Genomic DNA, 27,388 nt, shown 5'->3' with positions numbered 1-27,388 from the left:
GGGTCTGACTTCATATACATATTTTAATATTAGCATTATCACACCACCTTTATTAGCTGCTGCCAAGAACAAATGTAAATGAACTTATCACTATCGTGGATGTTGTATTTTAATGCTAAAATGTCAAAATGATATTCAGAATTCAAGAACGCTACATGACTTCTGCTGCAATATTCATGCTAATTTTAAGTAAACATAATGCAATGGTTTCTTTAATCTAAATGACAAACTCTTTTCTTCAGCTTCCTGTATGGTTTTAAATTATTTGTCCTTCCGTATTTATCTCAAGCGCACTCTTGCAAACCTCAAGAAGCCTGAAGCATATTCTGTTTTACTGTATATCAGCTTTCTCATCTTTCCTCTGGACTCCCTCATCTTTCTTAATGTCACATTCAGTCATGTTGATTTAGCGCATGGCTCAGGCTCTTCCTTGACCAAAATGCCCTGGTGCTTTGTGGGTGTGTTGTTTTTGCTGCTTATATGAATCAGAATATAAGTAAAATCAACAAGGAAACAAGTAAAACTGGAGCAAATTTTTTCAGGAAAGAACCACGCTTTTACACAAGTCTCATGTAGTAGCTCCTTTGACTAACTGGCAAAAGGTCTGGTCCACATCGCAACTTATTCTAGCCAAAAAACGCATGCTCAGACAGGAAGAGTATGATGTACAGAGCTGGGTAGTAACGGATTGCATGTAATCTGGATTACATAATCAGATTCCAAAAATCAAGTATTCCAAAAATCAAGTAAACTACTTTTTAAAATACTCGTAATCAGACTACAGTTACTTTTTTATGGATTACATGATTACATATTACATATTACACAATGGCAGTAAGTTGTTCACAATTCATTGATTCTCCTAATTTTTGATTTTTTTTTATTATAAACCTGCCGCTTATATACGTTCGTGATTCTTCGAGTTTTTCTGGCGGTAAGGGGGAAATATAGATGAAATATATATACAGTATCTCAGTGAGTACACCCCTCACATTTTTGTAAATATTTTATTAGGTATGTTCATTTTGTAAATTGTATTGTAAATATCTTTTCATGTGACAAACGCTGAAGAAATGACACTTTGCTACAATGTAAAGTAGTGAGTGTACAGCTTGTATAACAGTGTAAATTTGCTGTCCCCTCAAAATAACTCAACACACAGCCATTAATGTCTAAATCGCTGGCCATAAAAGTGAGTACACCCCTAAGTAAAAATGTCCAAATTGGGCCCAATTAGCCATTTTCTTTCTCCGGTGTCATGTGACTCGTTAGTGTTACAAGGTCTCAGGTGTGAATGGGGAGCAGGTGTGTTAAATTTGGTTTTATCACTCTCACTCTCTCATACTGGTCACTGGAAGTTCAACATGGCACCTCATGGCAAAGAACTCTCTGAGGATCTGAAAAAAAAGAATTGTTGCTCTACATAAAGATGGCGTAGGCTATAAGAAAATTGCCAAGATCCTGAAACTGAGCTGCAGCACGGTGGCCAAGACCATACAGCGGTTTAACAGGACAGGTTCCACTCAGAACAGGCCTCGCCATGGTCGACCAAAGAAGTTGAGTGCACGTGCTCAGCGTCATATCCAGAGGTTGTGTTTGGGAAATAGACGTATGAGTGCTGCCAGCATTGCTGCAGAGGTTGAAGGGGTGGGGGGGTCAGCCTGTCAGTGCTCAAACCATACGCCGCACACTGCATCAAATTGGTCTGCATGGCTGTCGTCCCAGAAGGAAGCCTCTTCTAAAGATGATGCACGAGAAAGCCCGCAAACAGTTTGCTGAAGACAAGCAGACTAAAGAACCATGACCTGTGGTCTGATGAGACCAAGATAAACTTATTGGTTCAGATGGTGTCAAGCGTGTGTGGCGGCAACCAGGTGAGGAGTACAAAGACAAGTGTGTCTTGCCTACAGTCAAGCATGGTGGTGGGAGTGTCATGGTCTGGGGCTGCTGGCACTGGGGAGCTACATTTCATTGAGGGAACCATGAATGCCAACATGTACTGTGACATACTGAAGCAGAGCATGATCCCCTCCCTTCGGAGACTGGGCTGCAGGGAAGTATTCCAACATGATAACGACCACAAACACACCTCCAAGACGACCACTGCCTTGCTAAAGAAGCTGAGGGTACCTAAACCCTATTGAGCATCTGTGGGGCATCCTCAAACAGAAGGTGGAGGAGCGCAAAGTTTCTAACATCCACCAGCTCCGTGATGTTGTCATGGAGGAGTGGAAGAGGACTCCAGTGGCAACCTGTGAAGCTCTGGTGAACTCCATGCCCAAGAGGGTTAAGGCACTGCTGGAAAATAATGGTGGCCACACAAAATATTGACACTTTGGGCCCAATTTGGACATTTTCACATACTCACTTTTGTGGCCAGCAGTTTAGACATTAATGGCTGTGTGTTGAGTTATTTTGAGGGGACAGCAAATTTACACTGTTATACAAGCTGTACACTCACTACTTTACATTGTAGCAAAGTGTCATTTCTTCAGTGTTGTCACATAAAAAAAAAAAAGATATAATAAAATATTTACAAAAACATGAGGGGTGTACTCACTTCTGTGAGATTCTGTGTATAATATATATATTATATATATATATATATATATATATATATATATATACACACACACACACACACACACACACACACACACAACCATACATTGCACTTTAAAAAGAATCTGTGGAGGCTCTTGTTGGTGAATAGAATACAATTTTTGGAATATATTTTTTCTTTGTATCTGTCAAAATAGGACAAGATTATCCTACAATATATGTGACATCAAATAAGGGTTAGCACAAAAGTAATCTAAATGTAATCCAAAAGTAGTCAGATTACGTTACCAAAAATGTGTAATCTAAGAGATTATATTACTGATATAAAATTTTGTCATGTAATTTGTAATCAGTAACTGATTACAATTCATAAGTAATCTACCCAGCTCTGATGATGTATGACATGTAAAGCAATCAGTCACAAATTGTTTAGAGTACATTTTATGCAATGTAAAGTGCCGGCTGACAACGATAGATTGATAGAATTTCTCCTGTGCGGTTTACTTCTCATAAAAGGAGCTCTAACTGCACTAAGAAACATCAGTTTCCCAAAGGCTTAATATAGAATAATAGGGATAATATTCCCTATTATCAGAATATGAGACCATGAACACATAATATGTACAATACAAGTCTATCTGATTTTAAACATTTGACTAAAAAAAAGGAACTAAAATCAATGCAATTATTTTGACTTGGGCCACATGACAATTTTATTATATCACTCTAAAAGAAGGTCACTGCTATTTTGCTTTCAGTCAAAAGAAATGAAGTTAAAGATCAGCTCTGAAGCCAAACATAACATCTGCCATGCTTTCAACTGGTGCTCAAAAAAAGAATCTGATACTATCATGTCACATATTTGGTGGCCAAAATTGTTCATCAGAGACCTGCAAACCGTCCCTGCAGGGGAACCGAGGTCAACATTCTTCCTAGCAGCGGTCAAAAACAGCGAACACGGTGGGATGTTGCTGGATCATACGCACTCTGCTACGCTCCAGCAGAGGGAGAGCAGGTGGAAAAGCAGCATGGCTGGTAAATATTTGATGGTACTGCAAGCCGTTTGAAGTCACACTATACCGAGCTCATCGCCTGGGCAGATCCATTAGTGAAACCTACGGCCACAGTGCCTAAAATTATGTAGCCCACCATCAAGCTGTGCTAACAGCAAGCACACGCCACTAACTCGATTGGCCAAGTCCCAAAAAGAGTCAATAAAGTGTGACACTGGCACAAATGCTAAGTAGTTATTGGCTTTTTTGATGGACTGTAGCGCTTCAGTGCTGAGAAGAGCTATGACAGGGGGTCTCTGTGTAGCATGGGGCTAGCTAGCATTGCCAAGGCCGGCGTGTGGGCAGCTGCAGAGCCACAGTATGAAGAGCTTTGTTAATAATGCAGAGACTCCATTAGCCATGCAGGTCACGAGGTGCCAACGGTCGCTGATGAATGAACATAAATCTACACTGCTTTGTGTGTGGACGAGTACGTGCAAGATCTTTCTTCATTATTCTGATCAAAATGACTGTCATTAACAACCGAGTATGTGTGTAGCAAGCGTTTTTATGCTATTTTGATTGTCAAATGGCAAGTTACTTATAAACCAAAAAATAAATAAATAAATAAAATAAAATCACATTTCACATATTCTAGCCTCTCAGCATTGGCTACCAGTTAAATTTAGGATTCATTTAAAGATTTTGCTCTCTCTCTTTTTTTAAAATTCAAAATTGAAAAGTATAATTTGTACAATTTAATAATAATATTAATATACATTTGCAAATCTTCATTATTATTTTGTGTTATTATCAGTGGAATTTAATAATAAGTCATGCGGTTCTGTGGTCTTCTTGAATCTGCGGACAAATTATTTGAAATAAGATGGTTACTGTGCAGAAGGACAGAAGATACAGTAAATAGGAAAGTGAAAAGTCTCTCACTCTCATCTTGAGTGCTAGTGAAGTGATTTTGCAGGCAGCACATCTGACGACACACCCTGATGTCCCCTTTGATTACATTATATATTCCTGCTTCTGCACACTATATTAAACCAAACCCAAGGTTTTCCATTTTAATTGGGGGATCAGTTAATGTTCTATTCTCTCCTAGGTTGCATTTTTTAATGAGCTCAGGGACGTAGATTCACAAAATTACATTAAAATCACAAGAAATCAATACAATGTAAAACCAAACCTCCATGATACTCTTCAAGGCATTCTGTCTCCTCATTTTATGTCAATGGCTCAGAGATTCAAGCAAAAACTGGATCACAGAAGCACAAGCGATTTCAAGCCCATCAGTTCTAATCTAAAACAGTCTGGTGACCTCTTCATTAAAAACCAGTCAGGTTCTTAATGAGATACAGACCTTTTGTCATTACGGCCACAATTGTGAGGATAAATATTTACTGACATCTAATTGAGATTGCATTAGCACTGGCTGGAAATCTCAGATGGGCAGCTGGGCAGTTTGTAGAGGAGGGTCTATGCAAACAGAGGAGTCTTTTATCCAAATGGAGGAGTAAATCTTCATGTATTGAAGAAGGGAGAAAGAGATGGAGAAAGGCAAAGAGGAAGTGCGAGAAATGTTGGCTGATAGTCTGCATTGATTTCCCATGACAGAAACAACAGCTCGCGCCTGAACGGACTCATCTATAGAGTGACATTTAGATCTCATTCACAGATTACTCAAGATAAAAGAGAGACAGACACTGGAGGTGTAAGCAATGAAAAATACAAAACCCATAAAAAGGAAAGACAGTATTTCAGTCCAATTGCTCTGCACTCTAATTTAGATCACTGATTCATGTCAACTAAAGTTGTGTCCCAATTCAGGGGCTGCATCCTTCGAAGGCTGGGTCCTTCGATGCAGGACTTATTAAAATGGATGATATAGCCGATTGCGTCACCTCGGCACAACAAAGGCTGTCCCAATTCGAAGGCTCCTTCAATTGCGGCCAACAAATGCAGCCTTTGTTTCCCGTGAAATGAAGGATACAACAGATGCAACATTCGCGGCCTTGCCTACCCCAGAATTCATCACACGATGGTGACGACAATTTATTTATTTATTTTTTGGAGAGAAGTTGCCAGATTACACTTTTAAATGTAAGTATTGGGTTTCGAATAATTCAATGTATGTAATGATACAAATGAAAAAATACAATAAAGGTTCAAATGTTGACTTATATGTTACCAACATGTGATTTTATATAGTTCTTCCCTTTATTATGTACATAAATAGACCACGGTGAACATTTTTAGACAGGTTTTCAACCCTGTTCTGCTTTTAGGCAGTTGAATAAAACTTTAAAAAGTCCAGTACAAACGTTACTGCCGCTCATCAGCGGCAGCTGTCACAGTTGCTAGGCGACAAGAACAGACAGTCCTATTGAACAACTCCCGGGATGCAGTTAGCAACAATTTGTTAATATTGTGACAATAAATGTTGTTAGTTTCATTTTCCAAATAACCAGTGGTGGAATGTAATAAAATATATTTACTCTGTATTTAAGTATTATAAATTTGAAATACTTTAGATATTTAACTCCATTTCATCTCAGAGGCAAATATTATACTTTTTATGAAAAACTGACTTTTTACACATGGATATTAGATTCGTCCTGGAGGGCTGCTGCAGGTTAGCTCTGCAGTCATAGAACGGTTTTGCATGTTAAAATACACTGCTCAAAAAAAAAAACACATCAGATCTTAATGGGGAAAATATCATGCTGGATATCTATACTGATATGGACTGGGTAATGTGTTAGGAACGAAAGGATACCACATTGGAAATGAAAATGATAAACCTACAGAGGACTGAATTCAAAGACACCCCGAAAATTAAAGTGAAAAAATGATGCAGCAGGCTAGTCCATTTTGCTGAAATTTCATTGCAGCAACTCAAAATGGTACTCAGTAGTTTGTACCACGTGCTTGTATGCTTGTATCTCCTAATGAGATGACGGATGGTGTCCTGGGGGTGTCGGATGGACGAAACATAATGTCCCAGAGGTGATCTATTGGATTTAGGTCAGGTGAGCGTGGGGGCCATTCAATGGTATCAATTCCTTCATCTGCCTGCATACTCTCGCCACATGAGGCCAGGCATTGTCGTGCACCAGGAGGAACCCAGGACCCACTGCACCAGCGTAGGGTCTGACAATGTGTCCAAGGATTTCATCCCAATACCTAATGGCAGTCAGGGTGCCATTGTCTAGCCTGTAGAGGTCTGTGTGTCCTTCCATGGATATGCCTCCCCAGACCATCACTGACCCACCACCAAACCGGTCATGCTCCAAACCCTTTCACGTCTGTCACATGTGCTCAGGGTGAACCTGCTCTCATCTGTGAAAAGCACAGGGCGCCAGTGGCGGACCTGCCAATTCTGTGTTCAATGGCAAATGGCCACCCTCATGAAGTCTGTTTCTGATTGTTTGGTCAGAAACATTCACACCAGTGGCCTACTGGAGGTCACTTTGTAGGGATCTGGCAGTGCTCATCCTGTTCCTCCTTGCACAAAGGAGCAGATACCGGTCCTGCTGATGGGTTAAGGACCTTCTATGGCCTTGTCCAGCTCTCCTAGAGTTGGACTAGCAGGGTTGATGAGTGCAGTAATTGCTGACAGGTGGCAGTAATCAATACTGACTATAGTTTCACGCCATGTTGAAATTACTTGTAAGGCGTTCACGTTCTCGTAGAGCTCGTAATTACAGCTTGTAAGATGGGACTTTTCTGAGAGCTCCTACGTGTACCACATGACCGCTGTACCACCTGACCGCTGCAGATTCATTTAGCCATTCATAGTGGTGCTGTAGAAATGCATAATACCCAGTTCGAGGACGTGAACAACTCCGAATAGAACATCACGTGCTGTCATCTCGAGCCTACGGTAATTATGACATGACTTGAATGCAGCATGACGTTGGAGCCTGGTGAATCCATGACAGTTTTTTAGCATGGCTGCATTAGCTTCTGCTGATAACTACATAGTCTGGCAGCAAAAAAGCATCACTCTGCAATGACGAATATTCAAAAGTATGTCTTCTGCTGAAATGAAACAAAAATTTCATTATTCATCATATTTTTGCCAGTACCTGATTTGGTTTACCAGGGCTCTTAAACTGTGTGAACTTGTATTTTTGCCTGTCTGCTAAGTTTTACAATACAGATCAGGATCAGAAAGTCACAAGAAAGCATGTTCACATCTAGGAGTCTCAGGTCAAGTTACATATGTTTGTCACAAGTTCAAGTTAAATCTCAAATTCCTTTTTGTCAACAATTTTCTACACGCTGCAGTATCACAAAACCTTAAGGCACTTAATTTCATTTAAAAATGTATTATTAGAGGAATTTGATCATTAAATTATACTTATTCAAAAGAAAATACATAATTTTTTGCTTGAATCAAAAGAATTTTATCTTTAATACCATTCACTATTAAAATTAATAACAGCCACGCAACCATTGAAATGAATGAGAATGCCAACAAATACTTCACAGATGATGTACTAAAACTTAAGACCGAATTTTTTTTAAAAGAAAGTTTTTAAATTAAATTAATTTCTCATCATTACTTTCTTTACATCACACAGTCAGATATTTCATAAAGATATAACGGCACATATTTCACACACTAAGAGTTCAACAAGTTTGCAAATTCTCTGGTGAGATTTATATCATTTTAATCATGTTTTATCATTTTTCATCATTTTAAGCAACTGCTACTGCATTTAATATGTGTGATGTGCCTAATATAGTTATTTTGTCATCACTGTAAGATTTCTGACTGGTGAGAATTCAACAAAGGATCTACATTAACTCTCTTAATGAGGCCAAGTCTTTATCCCAAATCACATGCTCCCTCATTCATTTCATTTAGTGGAGCAGAGCTTCAGGTTAATATGCCCAGATTAGAAACATGTTTCAGCTCTGGAGAGTGCTATGACATGGCTAATAAGCTGGAGATGTTCCTTAAGGAAGTGAGTATGAACAGACTATTCAGTATTGCATTTTAAAAAATCATGTAAATTCTGTCATCATTCACTGACCATCATGTGATTCCAAATTTGTATTCATATAACTGATTTTCAAAGAAGGTCATGGAGATTTCAGGTGATGTACAAGCTGAAGACCCAATAAAATGAATGCCAAGCTAAAGCAGTGCTGGGATTCTCCCAGGCAAGTAACATGAACATTCACAAATACAAGTACTTCAGTGCAGTAGTTCACACAAGGGGAAGAGATACACAAGGATGGCTGGAACCTCAGGGTTAATGACTGCGCACAAGCACTCGCCCTAGTTCTGCAACAGAACTTACGTAACGTGTATGAATGAGTGTTTACGCTCGAAGGCAAGTATGATGCCATGAACTCTTATGGCCGGACATCCATTCGTGCTAATGAGGGGTGAAGCAGAAATAATCATTCTAATATGCTGATTTAGTGCTCGAGAAACATTTCTTAATATTATGAATGTTGAAAATGTGGTGTGCTGCTTAATATTTTTGTGGAAACCATGATACGTATTTTTTCAGGTTTCTTTGTCAATAGCATTTATTTGAAACAGAATTTTTTCATACAATTGTAGATGTCTTTACTGTCACTTTTGATCAATTTAATGCATCTTTGCTAAATAAAAGTATTAATTTCATTAAATAATAATAATAAAAAAAACTTAATGACCCCAAACTTTTGAAAGGTAGTGTATTTTCATGAACAAAGACACATTTATGCGATAATAATAAAAAAAAGATTAGAATTATCTAGATTTGGAAATGCCCAATTTACTAACATAACCTCGGTTCCCTGAGATAATGGGAACTAGTATTGTGTGAATCACACTTTGGGGTAAACTCCGTTTTCTCAGAATACTGAAGCCTCATTTGTTAACGTTTGTGCAGCTGCACAAACCTATGGCATTTCAGCCTGCCAAAATGGGCGGGGCCGACTGCCTATATAAAACGGCGCTGAATGCCATTTCATCAGAATCTTTCGACTGAGAAGCAGCAGCGTCGACCCGCGTGCAGCTGCCTAACATGGCAGAGCAAGCAATGCTCATTCCAATTATCTCAGGGAACTGAGGTTACATTAGTAATCGAAGTGTTCCCTTTCAAAACAGTCTCTCACATTGCATGAATCACACTTTGGGGAACGATATACCATAGCTCTATAAGCACAGAACAGATGCTGTCCTACGAGCCCTGTCCTAGGGCACTACTACAACGGCCCTAGGAAACATAGGCTAACTAGAGGGGCTAAGGCCACGAGGCTGGAGGAGGCTGGCCCACAAAGAGCTGCTCTGACTGCTGATACTGGCTAGAGCGCTCCACAAACGTTCTGAGGGCCCTGCACGTCCTCTGAGGTGGGGAGAGCTAACAGAGTAATGACCTGCACTCTAAACGAAGTAGAGAGCACTTTAGGTACGTATCCATGCCTGGGTTTGAGGATGACCTTACAGTCATTAGGCCCAAACTCCAAACAGGAAGCGCCCACCAAGAGCTCCTGCATGTCGCCCACATGCTTGACCAACGCTAAAGCTAGCAGCAGGGCGGTCTTTAGAGATAGAGGCCATTGACAGGTCCAGAATTTGATGACTAAGTTGTTCCTTCCAACAGACTGGCCAGCCCCGAGGGCATGATTCACCGTGATGGCCACCATGTATACTTTGAGCATGGAAGGGGTACACCCCTTATCCAGCAGCTCCTGTAAGAAGGACAGAATGGCCGATATATCACAAGAAGATGGGTCTTCATTTAAACCATACACCAGTTGGGGAAGACAGACCATTTAAGGGTAAAGAGGCGTCTTGTAGATGGTGCTCTGGCCTTCGCCATAGTGATGGCCACCCTCACAGGGAGCTGCAATGGCTCCCATTGAGGGACCACAGATGTAGTCTCCACAAATCAGGTTGGGGATGCCAATGGGCGCTTTGAGGGGAAGGAAAGCCTCTACTTTGAAAGACGCCACTAGCCGCTGAATACTCAGTGAGCGTTCAGGCGCGAGTCAGGCTCGCATCTTGGCCGAGTCGATAACTGCCCACCCAGGAATGCAACTCATCTGCTGGGAGGCAGGAAGCTCTTGGCTGAGTTAATTCTGAGCCCAAGACGCTCCAGTTGACTGAGAAGCAGGGACCTATGAGCACAGAGGTCGTGCTCCAACCAGGCCAACACTGGTAGTTCATGACATGGCCAGGATGGGTTCCCACGCCTGAAGCCTGGCAGCAAGGGAGAGTACAAGAAGATTTAAGAACTCATTCATACCAACTGCTATTTCTATGTTAAATCACCTGTAATCATGGGTAATATGCTGCTACCTGAATTGATGGTCAGTGTAATCCCCCCATCTATCCCTTATCTTTTTATTATGTCTTACTCATGTTTTTTATTTTGTTTTCTTTAATGAATGTTTATGTGTGTGACTGTAAATGTGATGTGGGGCATCTGTGCAAACTAAATTTCCTAACGGATGAATAAACTGAACTGAACTAAACTGGGAAATGTCTACTCCTACATGTTGAAATACTAAACTGAAAAAAAGAGACAGATGACTGAATGAGTTTTAATGGACCTACCATTCTGGTAGCAACAGCCAAATCAGCCTAAAATTCCTTTTAAATTTCTACATGGTCTTTCGAGCCGGAGAGCCTGCTGAAATGGTAAGGAAAGACACCAAGGAAAGACTCTGGAGACGTATACAATATTAAACGACGGTTCAGAAAAAAACATGCCCATTTCTTCTGCTGCAGAGAGTTTAGGTCTTAATGGGGCGGCAGGATCATTGGTTCTTCGAACCATTCGGCAAGGCACAGAGAAAACTGAAGGTGGCACTGTGTCCTTTTCCATTTCTCCAGCTTCTCATAAGCAAAGCAAAGACCAGATACAAGGTGCCTTTACTGCTCAAATGCTTGATTTACCTGAACAGACTTATCCAGTGCAGATCCTCAAGCGACACTATCAACATCTAAGAGGCATCCCTCTGGAGGAGTTTCAGAAGGTTAAACCTATGTTACTAGTGGGAGCTGATCATCCTCACCTTCTTTGCTCCAAGGATCGAGTACGTTTTGTTCCTCCTGGAAGTCTAGCTGCTTTGCATACTCGACTGGGATGGACACTGTAAAGACCTACTTCTTTGGGTAAGAAGACTAACTCCACAACCCAATGTTTCTTCCAGGCTTCCCTTTCCATGGATCAGTTGTACAAGGATGTGAAGTTATGGCAAGTTGATGTACTTCCTTTCTCTCAGACTCCGAAGCATGCTTGTGTTCTAAACAAGATAAGGATGGTCTCGAGTACCTAGAACAGAAAACAAAGTGTGAAGAAATTAATAGAATCAAGAGATATGTGACTCCTTTACTTCGAGTTAAGAATGCACCTGTTCTTAAAGCATCCCCAGAGGCAGTAATGCCAGCTTTGCATCAAATGGAGAGAAAGCTGGCTAAGGATCCAGATCATGCAGCTATTTATAAGCAAGTGATTCAGAAACTCACTGAAGCTGGATGCTTTAAAAAAAAAAACTGAAGTCCAATGAGACAGAACTCAGTGATGAATCTTGATATATTCCCCAGCATCTTGTGGAACATAATGGCAAGCATCGTGTGGTACTGAATTATTCTTATCAGTATCAAAGTGAGAGTCTTCTGATTCACCTCTGCTATGCTTCTTATGGCGAAATATGAGAAGAAATGATGCAGCCGATGTCTATGAATGGCAGGTTTTTCCTTTTGGTTCTACATGTAGCCTTGGTTGTGCCACATATGCTCTCCAAAAATGTGTTCAGAGCCTTTGTTGAGTTTCAAGATGTTCAATCCTCTGTCTTGCATTCATTTTCTATGGATAATTGCTTGCAAAGTTTTCCAACTACTAAAGGGGCCAAGGAGATCCTTATGAAATTGCTTTCTTTTTTAGGTAAAGGAGGATTTGAGATCTGGCAATGGGCTAGTAACCACGTCTCTGTGATGGACCACTTACCAGCAGAAGTTCGTTCAGTAGACACTGACCTGTGGTTAAGTCATGACTGCACAGATCCATGTGAAGGTACCCTTGGACCCTTGGCATTGCTTGTAGGATACCTTAAGCTACAAGCATCATGTAGTAGAGTATACTGTCCTAACGCTGTGGGTTTTATATCAGATACTTGCTTGTCAGTATCACCCTCTGGGTTTCATCATTCCATTCATGACACGTAAATGGAGTATACTGTTCTAACGTTGCAGGTTTTATATCGAATACTTGCTCGTCAATATGAACCTCTGGTTTTCATCATTCCATTCATGACACGTGCTAAAATTCTTCTGCAACAGTTATGGATGAAGCCTACTAGAGGATGCGATAATCCAGATATCCCAGAGGGAATCAAGGCAGCCTGGATGGCATGGGAAGGAGAGTTTCCAGATTTGGTTAAGATCCAAGTACCTTGATGGTATGGTCCAAGAAAGAACTGGGAAGATCCAGTCATCAGAGAGCTTCACATATTCTGCAACACATCCGAAAGGGCATATGGTTCCGTTGCCTACATGCGTCTGATTGATGGAAATGGTAAGATTTCTATATCTCTTGTCATGGCTCGCTCAAGGGTAGCACCAAAGAAGACAATTTCTGTTCCACGTTTAGAACTGTGTGCTGCTCTGACTGGGGCTCAGCTAGCAAACCTGTTGCAAAAATAGCTCAATGTCAGGGATGTGTGTGTTTTGCCTTTGTTTTTGGATTTGTCTTCTGTGTTTTCCGTTTGACCCAGTTTTCCCCATGTGTTTCATTAGTTGATCCCATTCACCTGAGCCTTGTCAATCACCTCTTTAATCATCTCGTTTGCTCATTAGTTGCCTGTGTATATAAGCCTTCAGTTTGAGTCTGGTCTTTGTCCTGTATTGATGTTGTTGTAAGGTTAGAGTGTGCTATTTATTTCTGTTTGTTCTTTTCATGCCACTGATTCGATTCGTAAAGCTCCGAAGCAGTGTTTTGAAATCGGCCCATCACTATATTGTTGAAAAGTCGTTATTTTGTTCTTTTGGTGCACAAAAATTCTTATTCTTGTCGCTTTATACGTGCCGTTTCAGTGTGTGCCCTTTAAATGCAAATGAGCTGCTGCGCTCGGCCTAAGAGGGCGGAGCTTCAAGAGCTCGTTCTATCCTGTCAGGATTCAGTCAGGACGCACTACAATGACAGAAACTGCGAATATATGCTGCATGGAGATAGAACAGGTCTAGTTTAGTTTAATTACGGTTATAACTTATATTCTTGTTTTTATCCACTATATTAGTACAAACCAGTATACCGATGAGTTTTATAATGTTTATTGTACTTCACACAAAAGATGAAGCGTCTGTTTTCGCTCTAGAAAATCTCTGTAAGAGCTTAATAAAACACAGTGCAAGTGTGCATTAAAATATTATCGATAAACTCTCTCTCTCTCTCTCCCTTGCATTATCATCAAGATACACAGCAAAGTACACAGAAACACCCGTTACAACTAACAGTAAACAAATATAAAGACCTTATGCCTTTTCGGGTGATGCTTAATAAAATGGTAAACTTTATATACGTAAATCAACTCAGATGAACTGTAATAAAGTGCTCTCACCTTTATTACTGCCGTATCCAGTATCACTCTGGAGACCATATGTTTTGTATTGTCCCTTTGTATTGACATTGGTTCACAAAGCAGTCCGGTGTGAAATGATTCGCGCAGACATAAATGAATTTCGGTAGAGTTGAGGGAGCATTTTCTTCGAAAACAAAATGAATCCACCTCTTCTTCAGCGGCTCAGATTTGGGGAGTAAATGGAGAGAGCTATGTGGATTAATCCATCCAGCTAGAACACCTAAAACGTTTGGGAGACATTCTCTTCAGTGCAGCAATGGCGGACTGTACAACTTGCTGTGAACTCGTTCAGGGCGGTTCTATGTTAAAACAGCAGTGTCTGTCAACATCCGTGGGCGGGGCCTGTGGCTAATGTGACGTCACATTGCCAGGGATCTGGAAACGGCTTGTTCTGAGACACTGCTTATGATTTATGGGGATTAAAAAAAAAGAAGTGGTATAGGGTGGTTTTGTACACACACTGCCAACACACATTTATGTCCAAAAACCATGCAAAAGTGAATTTTGCATAATAGGTCCCCTTTAAAGGGACCATCAAAATAAAGTGAAACCCAAGCATGTTTTCAACAGCAACCATATAGTCTTTAGAACAAGCATGTTTTCAATAACAACTAGATATGCTTTAAGAAAAAGAATGTTTCCAACAACAACTAGGTAGAACAAGCATGTCCGATACCAGACAGAATCAAGACTGAACTGACTTCAGCTGAATAACTACTGTTTACTATGTCTTTTTGGAGCTGCGCTACAGCAGAAATGATTCAGTTTGCCGCATGACTTGTTATTTCCTGTCTATCACAACGAAGCTGTTTGAATCTGTGCTGTATAAGTGCTATCAAATAAATAAAGGTGACTTGACTTGATAGGTTAAAGCACAGCACGTTGCAGCGACAAGCCTGTTGCCAATGACAACAGATAAGTAACACACATTGCCAATATGATCGTATAAGCCTAGCACAAGCATTTGACTGAAACAACTAGATAGCTTTAGCAACAAGCATGTTGCCAATAATCTGAGAGCATTAACACTCAGGGGTCGGCCATCGCACTGGCGATACCCCCTCGGTTTTTCTTACCAGTGCGAAAGAGACTCAAAACACTCCGTCAATTTTGGACATACAATTAAGAGTTATACACCATTCTAATCTCTGAAATAAAGAAAACTAACATGATGCGTGCTCTGTCGTCTCTCTCTGAATGAAGTACATTCTGATAGTCCTCAGAAAATGAACTGTAACTTAGTGTATACTAATCACACAAACATGAGACATATGTCTAAAGAAACGTTGAAATGTCAGGTTTTAAATCATGTAAGAAAACAAATATTCTCTGTTTATGTAATCTGTTTGAAAAGAGAGAGATGTCAGTTATTCGCGAGTCATCTCATTATCCACTAATGCGGCCATGCCCACAGAGATCGTGCAGCATAATAGAAGATCTGCAAATTCTGAGGCGATCAATGCAACAGAGTGAATGCCCACATCAGCTCGAAAAAATGTATCAAGCTTAGTCAGATTTATCTACTTTTCATCGTTTTGAGATGCAGTGAGGAATAATTCTAAAAGAATTTACCTCAGAGGAAGAGTGTGACTGGTTTCAATACAATTTCGAGGATCAACTTGATCAAGCCGAGGATTGTGAATGGTACGTTTTTTTTTATTCCTAAATTCTTTATTCTAATCGCGAGATAGACAAGGGTCTGTCAATATTAAGCTGCAAAAAGACTGTTTAAATATGAATCCTGCATGTTCTGTGTCTCTGTGTGAAATGATTCGGGCAGACGCATGGTTTTGTTTAGCTACTACACATAACATAGTAAACATGACTTGGCTTTTCCCAAAAAATATTGCTATACTGAGATGAGTGGAATCAACTGAAATATGTAATAAATACTGAAATAAAATGTGTTAGCAACATATTAAACTGTACATTAACATTTTGTCATGAATCCGGTCTATGAACTTCTGTTCACTCACCACCATAGGTCACCCGCTTACCACATGGACTCTTGCACTACACTAACTTTTGTACTTCACCCCGGACTACAGTTCCCATGATCCATTGCACTGATGACACACAGCTGTATGCACTGATTGCACAACTGATTCCCATCAGACATGCTACATAACCATGGACTTCCTCTTTCTTACTGCCGAGTATTGTCTGCGCATATCGCTATGTTAGTGATAGCAACGTTACGGAGCCCTCTCCTAGTTTTGTGTAAAGTTCCTAGTTCTAGTCCTGGTCTAGTTTTGTTGTATTGCCTCGTTGACTGATCTCCTGTTTGCCTTGGATTCTCTTGCCTTGTTGTTTGCTCCTTGCCTAGACTACTGCTTATATTATCGGATTACCTCTCGTCAAGCCCTCTGGATACTGTTTGCCGATCGAAGACCCACACCAGCCCTAGGATTATTCTGTCAAGCCCTCTGGATACTGTTTGCCGATCGAAGACCCACACCAGCCCTAGGATTATTCTGTCAAGCCCTCTGGATACTGTTTGCCGATCGAAGACCCAAGCCAGCCCTTATTCTTTGCCTTGCCTGAGCTGTAGCTGTGTCGTTATCTGACCCTTGCTTGTTTTCTGACCATGCTTCTGTAATAAAGCCTTGCACATGGATCCGTACGTCTCCTGCTCTGTTCAATCCGTAACAGAATACCCGGCCCCACAAGGATCCAGCAGCTTTTCTGAGGAACACTGGCTAGGTATGGACACGGCAAGAATTTTGTTAGCCCTTAGACAAGGCCAGCGATCATTGGAGAACTATGTTCATGAATTTTTAGCCATTGCAAACTTTTCTGATCTACCGGACTGTGTCTTGATAGACTTTTTTTTGTGATGGCATTAGTCAACCTCTACAATCTGAGCTTAGATGCGAGGGTCTGCGTTCATCATTGAGTTGTTTTTTGGATTTTGCTTTGTTGACTGTTGGCTCTCTATTCACTGTGGGTGTCGCGGAGGAGGTACGCGATATCGCGTTCAGGCCAGTAATGGTGGTTGCACTTACATAATGGCGGCGACAGCAGAGCCCGTTGGCAAAATGGCGGCGACGATGACGCCCCATCAAGTCTCAGCTGATCGTCCTGAGTCAAGTCAAGTCACAGTTGATCTTCGTGAGCCAAGTCAACTTACAGTTGATCTTTGTGAGTCCAGTCAAGTCACCGTTGATCTTCGTGAGTCAAGTCAAATCACTGCTGATCTTCCAGAGCCTCGTCACGTCTCAGCAGATCTTCCAGAGCCTCGTCACGTCTCAGCAGATCTTCCAGAGCCTTGTCACGTCTCCGCAGATCTTCCAGAAGCCTCGTCACGTCTCCGCAGATCTTCCAGAGCCTTGTCACGTCTCAGCAGATCTTCCAGAGCCTTGTCACGTCTCAGCAGATCTTCCAGAGCCTCGTCACGTCTCAGCAGATCTTCCAGAGCCTCATCACGTCTCAGCAGATCTTCCAGAGCCTCGTCACATCTCAGCAGATCTTCCAGAGCCTCTTCACGTCTCAGCAGATCTTCTAGAGCCTCATCCTAAGATGGCTACCACGCCTAAGTTCTCAGACGAGATGGCTGCCACTCACTCTAGCCTTTTTTTCCCAAACTGATTCCCCTGTCTGAAGTACTTCCCATGATGGGGATCTCTTTTTGGTGTGTTTGGGCTGCATACACCACCCCAGAACTCCCAGTGGTGGCGGCGTCCATTATGAAGTCTCCAGGAGTGACGGCTGACGCTGCAGAACCTCCTGAGGTAGTGGCACTCGATGCTGTGCCTCCGGAAGCAGCGGTGCTCTCTTCAGCTCCTTGCGTGGTGGTGGCGCCCAGCAATTCATGTCATGTCATGGTCAAAGGAACCATTGCTGAACTCTCCCTGTATTCTGATGGTACTACTGTAGAACCTCCAGAGGTGGCGGCATCTGCTGCAGACCCTCGAGAGGTGTCAGTGGTACCCACTTATGAACTCTTGTCCTGTCCTGTCACAGCAATGGAGGCCATCTGTGAGTTCTTTGTCTGTCCTGTCATGGCTACGGAAGTCACTTATGATCTCCTGCCTTGCTCTGAACCGGCCATGGAGGACAATTATGAACTTTTATCCTGTCCCTACCCAGCCAAGGAGGCTGACTCTGAACGCTCAGCCTTGTCTGTCACTTCCGAGGATGCAGTCTGTGAATTTCATGACTGTTTTGCTACAGCTACAAGGGCCATTCATGACCTCTCTTCCCTACCAGTCACTGCCTTGGAAACCTTAAATGAGCTTTTCATATGCTCTGTTAATCCTGTCATTGCTAAGGAGACCATTAGTGAACAGTCTGTCTGTCCATGTACAGTCAGTGATCTTAAACCTGAACAGTTTGTGTGTCCAGTTTCGATCAATAAGTCTGAGAATGAACCGTCTGTCTGTTCTATGTTAATTAATGAGCCTGAGTATGATTTATCTTCCTGTCGAGTTTCTGTCTTTCAACCATCTGTCTGTCTAGCCAGCCCAATTCCCATCAATGCTCGTGATTCTGATTTGGGTGTCAATGTGTCTGATGTTCTTGTCTGTCCAGTTTCCACCAATGACCCTGTGGGTGAATTGTCTGCCAGTGAAGTCCCAGTTAACTTATCTAATGTTATGCCAGCTGCCAATTCTGTTTCAGTCTATGAGTTTAATTACAAACTGTCTGCTCCTCCAGCTCTCCCTAAAGTCTCTGATTTTGATCTGTCTGTCCGCTCAGTTATCTTTAAGGAGATCAAACCCTTTGTGTTGCCTGCCTCGGTCCTTGGGGCCATGAATACTTTGTCTGTCTCTGCTCTTCCTAGGTCTCAGTCTTGGCTATGGTCTTTTGATCGGTTTGCTCCGACCTGGTGGTCTTCTGCTCCGTCTGCTTCACCCAGGTTTCCTGCTCTGCTGGTTCTACCCTGCTCTGCCCCAGTCTCCGGTCCCTCCACTGCCACGTGGACCTGGCCCTCCATCCCTTCCCCTGTTCTGCCTCTGCTCCACTCCTTGCCTAGACTACTGCTTACATTATCGGATTACCTCTCGTCAAGCCCTCTGGATACTGTTTGCCGATCGAAGACCCACACCAGCCCTAGGATTATTCTGTTTGCCATTCTAAGACCCACGCCAGCCCTAGGATTATTCTTTGCCTTGCCTGAGATGTACCTGTATCGTTATCTGACCCTTGCTTGTTTTCTGACCATGCTTCTGTAATAAAGCCTTGCACATGGATCCGTATGTCTCCTGCTCTGTTCAATCCGTAACACATTTATAGGCTCTATAATATAACAAATAAGATAAATAAAATGTCATAGCAATATGATTGTTTAGACAATATTTCTTTGGCCTGTTTTGGACAGCTTTTGAATGGTTTACTGTAAAATAGCCTATATAGTGCCACATCAATGAAGCTTTTGTTCGCAAGAAATTATGAAAGCTTTGCATCACAGAAATAAATTATATTTTAAAGTATATTCAAATAGAACACCATTATTTTAAATTGTAATATTTCGCAGTATTGCAGTCTCTGTGTTTAAAAAAATTATTTTGTATTTTTTCATGAGATCACAAAAATCATGTTTTCTGTTAAGAGTGGACATTATATTAACATTAATACAATAGCTGTTATGATCCTGTTATCAGCATGATAAAACAGAGGGTTTTTTCATTTATCTCACAGATTTGAGAATCATAGTGACCAGATATTGGCCCACATTGGACTGCATGCATATGATACTGAGATCACTGACTGAAAGCAGGAAAGTTTTTTTTTTTTTTCTTGTTCTTTTTTTTTCTTCTCCAGTGCACCAAACACCAAATGCCAGGTATGTGATGTTCACTTATATCTTTGAACAGGATTTATTTCCGGGTATAACTGTGTACTCAAAATGTGTCTTTGACTCTCATTTATATAGTTACCTATATTCTAAATAAACTACAAACAAAAAATATATATTTCTTTTGTCATTGCATTCTTTCTTAGTTCACTCAGTCACATTCCTGAATGAATGGCTCATTATGCGGCTCATTAGGGGCAGGGTCTTAATATCCTCAGGTGTAAATCACAGCACTGTTCATGAAGATTCACGACTCCTTGCATATGGCCTTCCTAAACAAAAAGTGTCTTCGAAATTTAAAATCAATACATTGTTTTATGTGTCCGGGTAGGCAGAATGATTTTAACATCACTTTGAAGCAAAAACTCTAGACTAAAATATACAGTTCCCAAAAGTCTTGTGAAAAAATGTTTAGTATGTGTTTTGAGGCCTTATTTCAGTGACTTATTATTTATTTATTTTTTTTTTTTATTTTTTTTTTTTTCAAAAACCATGCATATACGTAATTCTCAAAAATACAAACATGTACATTCCTGTTGCTCACATATTATTGTAACCTAGTTTGTGCTGAATACAGTGTAATGAGACTTTTGTCATTAATATGTTTAGAAGCAACTGAAAAAAGCACAAATGTCAGGGCATGTAAAAACTACTCCAGGACCCCAATTTAGCCTCAGACCCCAGAGGGTTAAAAAAGGAACTTAGCTTAGCTTTGTGAAGACATTCAGAGATGAATGGAGAGTGAAATATAGCCAGCTGTGATGTGGATGCTTGAACTTCTCTTGATATCCTCCTTCTTGCAGGGAGCGCAGATCTCATCCTAATGGTTAGTTCATGTTAGTTAATTCTAAATATTAACTAATGTTTAACTAATGAACCTTAATGTAAAGCGTTACCAGTATAACTTTAGGGAGTCCATGTCAATAATGCAACAATGCGAGAAGCAATGCTAACTCAATCACTTCCAAATCAGGCAGCTTATGATCAATGCAGCAGATTCGTATGTTCAAGTTCACAAACTTGAATGAATCTGAGATGAAATCCATGTGGAGAATGAATTCCTCTCACTAAATTCCAGATTGCACAATTCCTAATGAGATGATGCGGTTTTGCCTGCCAAATTTGCCATTTAATTAGCTCCTGAGCAATGCATCAGCTGCTGATAATAGTACCGAAGGACCTTATATATGCTGTGATAGGTAGGTAGACGTGGATCAGCTGAGAGTCAGCTGATGCAAGCTTGACGTGACCTGCCAGAACTAATGCTATGCTTGATTTAGTTATAATGCATGTAGCCAATTTGATTAACTCCTAAGTAGTGCTGAGTGTTTATTTGCTGATAAATAAAAAAAAGTTTTCATAATTTGTACGTGTGCGTGTGTGTATTTTTCTCTCTCTCTCTCTCTCTCTCTCTCTCTCTCTCTCTCTCTCTCTCTAAACTTTCCTGTGTGTGTGTGTGTGTGCGCGCGCGCGTCTCTCTCTAAACTTTTTTATGGATTATCTACCACCCTCTTGCCACCCCTTTGAAAACTCCTGCTGTAGAGTTTCACAAGAATGCCACAAACCATGCTCAGATTTGCAAAGAGATCAAAGTTCAAATGTCTGAGATTTAATTATAAAATTCATAGTCATACTCATTCAATAAAAACATTTCTCATCAAAAAAGTCCAATGAAAAATAAGTTCTGTGCTATACTCTTTATGTATGATGTCAACAATTGTCTCATTTGTTTCTATTTTCATTTCTCTTAAGGAATTTCATGAAAAACATCTGAGACAAAGCTGATACCTACAGTAAAAGAAACATAACTGATTGAGTCTTCTGAGGTATGAAAGCAATAATAGTATTCTGATCCAAATTATGTTCGTCACACCTAACATCCTATTTCTAGTAAATGTAACCATACTTGGCTTTCTTCTCTAATTCCAGTGTCCAGAATGTTCAGCATTTTAAATGAAAGTTAATTTCCATTTCATCAAAGGAGCAGCATAACACACAGCAGCTGTGCATGAACCAGAAGGCACAAGGTGATTCTTGTCTCCAAGTGCCACACTACTCTCCACATGTTTAAGCAACTCAGCCTCACTGCGGTCCACAATTCCCCAGCTCCACTGCAGCACCAGGCTGAAATGAGCGCATGCATCAAAAATGATGTAAGGTTAAAAAGGTTAGCATGGTAAAGCCACTGATGCAGTAGACCTGGAGAGATCCTATCTGTCATTCTGATAACTGTACCTGTAGAAACAGATGACTAAACAATGTGGAGCCAAATGTGTCTTATACAAGATTTTCTTGAAGGATCTGCAGTGGCTCAGTGACGTACTGGTAGTTATAAAAATTATAAATAGAAAACTAAAACATGTTCAGAATAACAATAATGCCGAGTTCTATACCCAGCTAGAAAATCTATTTGCATGGGGTGAGTGATGAGCATTGTGTCATGCATCATTCACGAAACTATCTTTAGTGTAGGAAAACACTCACAAAAATCTACCTTAGTAATATCATCTGACAGTTCAAATACAACCACAGAGCTCTTCGAAATGGCACAGCTAAAATCAACTTCATTTTTTATTGTCATTGCAATCCACACAGGATTTTATTTTAGGCCTATTTGGATTATTTTTGATCTTGACTTTTAGATTAAACCTCATATAGCATCTCATTAGTGAATGATATAGTGATAAAGTGAGGTGATGAACAGTGACCTAAATAACTTGTGCTCAAAATTTCCAAGTCAAAATCTAAAAGAGGAAAAGGGACTATAATTGTGCACTTATTTGTCTCTGGTACTGCTCAATCAATCAACCAAACATTTTTGTTCAAAGCAATATCACACTCGATATATCAATATGAGAATGTGATGAATGAAATGTTCTTCTAATCAATAATACACAAAGACAGTATCCAATTACAATAGATAATGTGATTAATTTTGAAAAAAAAAAAAAAAAAAAGTATAAATTGCCCTTGCTTGTCTACCTTGTGAACCTTTTTTTTTTTTTAGCTTGGCTTGGCAAGTACAAAGATGCACTCCAAGGTGCAGCTAATTTTAGTTACCATGGTAACATATATGGGTGCATGGTTGTCAAGGTATTTGTCATTGCATCAAACAAAGTAGGAAATGAAGAACAAAAAGAACTTTATGAAAATAAAACAATTGGGTATTTGATTATTGTGATGTTGAGAAAAAAAGGAATGATGATTCAGAGAAGCAGATTATTTTACTGAACTATGAAGGTCATGTTAAAGATTAGTAATAATATTATTTTCATTTTTACTATGATCACAGTATCACCATTAGTAGATAAAGTTAAGACAGTACTTTAAAATTAAGTTTGTCATCTTCACAAACACTACATTATGTGTTTCTCCACATAAGTAGCTTATGTGAATATATTTCTAGCACCCCATGGTGGACAGTAAAGTCTGTTACAGCCCAACTTCACTGTAAGGAGGTTATTAAAAAAAATACTGACATGACACAGCTATTTATTAACTATTATAGTATTTATCATATTTTGAATTAACATATATATTTAAATTTTCAGTTTTCATTTTAATTTTTTTAAGTTCTAGTAATGTCGTTTTGTTTTCTAAATAGCTTTAATTTATTTTTATTTCAGTTTTAGTAATTTTAGCATTTCATCTTCAACTTATTTTATTTCAGTTAGTTACCAAGGCAGCATTTATTATTTTGTTTAAGTATTTCATCTAATATTTCTATTTGATTGCAATTTTAATTTAGTTACCAAAACCTTTTTTTTGTTGTTGTTGTTGTTGTTACCAATAAGAACAGTGACATGCAACCATTATAAATGAGCAGGATGTCACCCTTTGTTTTTGTTAAAGTCCATTCACATTTGGCGAGATAATTAATATCTATGTCTAAATTAAATTTTTTTCAAAACATGCTGCTTCTGGTGACACGTCATAGTCTTTAATTACAGGACCAAAACACCACATCTAATCCTTCTTAAATAGCACTGAATGAGGGCTAAAGAATCCCAATTATTAAACCGCAGCAATATTACTGGTTACTTTTTGACATTTCTGATTACGCACGCTTGTCTGTGAGTGTGTCTGTGTTTCACACTGTCGCGACTGCTACTAATGAGATGACGTCATTGCAACGTCTGGCTGCTTCATCTAACACAAGCACTGCAACACTGTATCCCACAACCATAGCAACAAGTGACTAATTACTGCCAAAAAAAAAAAAAGCCAGAACAAAATGGAACACAGTGTCAGCCTATGAAGCACATCATGTGCAGCCATCCGCTCTGCATTGTAGTCGTACTCACATACGCAGATGAGCTATGAAAGGTGATGCCTTATCACTACACTGCAGAGAGGCAACACGAGAATGGAGAGAAGAGCGATGCAGAGCAACATGAGTTTAACTGCCCATGCTGATATAAATGTGTCTGTATTTACAATCTATACATTATATTTTCATATAGATAAAATAAAAACAATCATAGATATAAAAACAGATCAGTTTTGGAAAGCATCCAGGTTTATTCCTTAATTCAACAAGCCACAGCCTATGGAGTTTGATGAACGGATTTACACTGACATCTAGTGGAAAATAATATGAAATGACCTCATGAATCATCAGTTTTCTGCTAAATTAACATTACACCATGGAATTCAGACATATCAATTTATGTATATGATAAACATACACTACCGTTCAAAAGTTTGGGGTCAGTAAGATGTTTTTTTGTTTTTGAAAGTAGTCTCTTATGCTCACCAAGGCTACATTTATTGGATTAAAAATACAGTAAAAAAAAAAAAAATAATAATAATAATATTGTGAAATATTATTACAATTTAAAAGAACCATTTTCTATTTTAATATATTTTAAAATGTAATTAATTCCTGTGATGGCAAAGCTGCATTATTACTCCAGTTTTCAGTGTCACATGATCCTTTTCTAATATGCTGATTTGCTGCTCAAGAAACATTTCTTATTATTATCGATGTAAAAAATTGTGTCTTATTATTATCAATTCATCTCAAAGGCTGTTGTCCATTACCCTGGATGAACAGTATGTAATTTTAATTCTGCCATCATTGCTCATGGGTCGCAGGAAAATTATGTCCTGACATGCTGACAATGCTGATTCATTGATTGCACGACAAGACTGCATACAATCCCAAGTGACAATGCTGAGCTGTGATGTGACAGGCAGCAGACTGGCTAAGTCATTTTCGTGCTATTAAGATCCCACAAAAAACAGTCACTCACTGAAAAAAGGTTTACGACAATATAAAGAAATACTGGACATTTAAATGTTGCTTTTAAAAACAAATAGCAAACATGCTAACCAGCCAAACACAGGCCTATTGATTTAAGCTACTGTATATAGCCACAAGATGGAGCACTAGTCTTAAATAAAAGTCTCAGCAGTTTCACCAGTGTAGTACATTCATACAAAAAAAAAAAAAAAAAAACACATCCGATATTCTTGTTTCCATCTTTTCATTCTGATATAGGCTATAATACCACAATAACATGTATAATATTTATTTTAGTACAATTTTTGGCCTCAAAGGACAAAAAAATTTGAATCAGAATCCCTTCCACACAGCCACAACTAATCACAATTTATATAAATGCCAGAACATCTTGACAGACAGAAAAGATTATGGTTTACAGTTCATATAAATTGTGTCAGTTTATGTAATCAGCAAGCCTACTAACCCACTTATAGCCTACAGCTTTACTCAAAAAACATCCATTAATCGCTGCTCTATGCCTTCACACAAATGCATGCAGGAAGCTTTACACCATACAGCACCTGTGGAGTTCCTTCATTTAAATTCATGGGGATGTGTGCCGGTCTATAAGCTGCTCTGCACATAGTACAGAATGTACAAGTAATCTATGTGAAATTCTGCCCTCAGAGTCTCCATTTCCTGGGAGCATATACATGGCGGTTTTCTTTGTTGTAAATCTACTCTTAAAACCTCTAAAGGTGCATGTAGTGTCATAATCAAAGCATATTCTTTCAACTCAGTAAGGATCTCTGAATAAAGCAGTGGTCTCTATGAGGGCCAGTGCTTCAAACAGCACCACATGGTCTGTTCAAAAAGAAATCATCTCAGCTTTCAATGGCCATCTTACATATTCAACTAACCTTATGCATTATACACAATAGCTGAGTGCATAAGAATCTAAAAAATCTTTCACTCAAAACTCACAATCAAAAACACTTAAAGTTCATTAGTTAACATTAACTACATTAGTTAACATGAACTAAACACATTTCTGGGTTTCTCAGAAGCGGAAGTCGTCATAGTTGGGGAAAATTCCATAGCGGTAAATGAGAGAATACATTAATTTGTGTTCGCATTTGCTCAAACAGCAAAAGAAAAACTCAACAACGTTTTCACAACTTTCAAAAAGAGGAAAAAAATACAGAGAGATTGATGTCAACTTTACCATCACTTCACATAGCCACTGTATTAGAAACACCCTCACAGCAGTGTTAACTAGTTTTTTGTAATTTGATGCAAAGGTAATATAATACTAAGCATAGTGTTATAAATGTGCATGCAACATTTTGTGAAAACGTCTGTGAAAAGGGTCTATAATGAACTGCACTTCTACAGCATTTATTAATCTTTGTTAATGTTAATTTCAACATTTACTAAAATATTATTAAAATCAAGAGTTGTATTTGTTAACATTAGTTAATGCACTGTGAAGTAACATGAACAAACAATGAACTTTTGTATCTTTATTAACTGTCATTCTCACAAAACCATTAAAACACCACAGCACTAATGATTTTAAATATTAAACATGTATTTTAGTAATATATAGAAACATCATAATAAAAACAATATTGTTCTCTACACTGAACAAAGAGTAATTACAACACATAAATGAATTATTTTTGTATTTTACTGCATTTTCAGCTGAAATGCTAATTACCGCAATGCGTCCAGGTATGTCTGAATGTATGTTGTGTTCTAATTTAAACAGAAAAAAAATGAAAATATTCTAAAAAAAATAATATATTATATATATATTATATATATATATATATATATATATATATATATATATATATATATATATATATATATATATATATATATATATATATATAATAATTATATATGGATGTTACAATAGATGTTTTCAAATGACAGAAAAAATATTAAATGTACCATATATAATAATAATAATAAATAGTGGGAAAATGAAGTATCCATGACTGATGTTCTCATCCTCCACAACATTTTTTAAGGACATTATGTACATTGAATAAAAGTTGGCTAAATCATCACGGCTTCTCTGAATTTAACAAAATATGCTTAGGTACCTCATCCTCCGTAATGCTATTCTCACTTACTGCAACAATTTAAGGCCAGTTTCGGTAGAGAGAACTTCTGTTTCGGTAATGAGAATTTAATCAT

At 39.1% G+C, this 27,388-nt stretch overlaps 1 protein-coding gene across 4 annotated transcripts in view; it reads right to left on the bottom strand.

Annotated features, from left to right (window-relative positions):
* tub (TUB bipartite transcription factor) overlaps window positions 1–27,388 on the bottom strand; it is a 116,389-nt gene that overhangs the window by 45,200 nt on the left and 43,801 nt on the right. The window lies entirely within an intron of this gene.

This window comes from Ctenopharyngodon idella, chromosome 7, assembly GCF_019924925.1.
Source record: "Ctenopharyngodon idella isolate HZGC_01 chromosome 7, HZGC01, whole genome shotgun sequence".
NCBI lineage: Eukaryota > Metazoa > Chordata > Actinopteri > Cypriniformes > Xenocyprididae > Ctenopharyngodon > Ctenopharyngodon idella.
The sequence above is the reverse complement of the archived record's forward strand: the minus strand, read 5'-3'. Positions and strand labels throughout refer to the sequence as shown.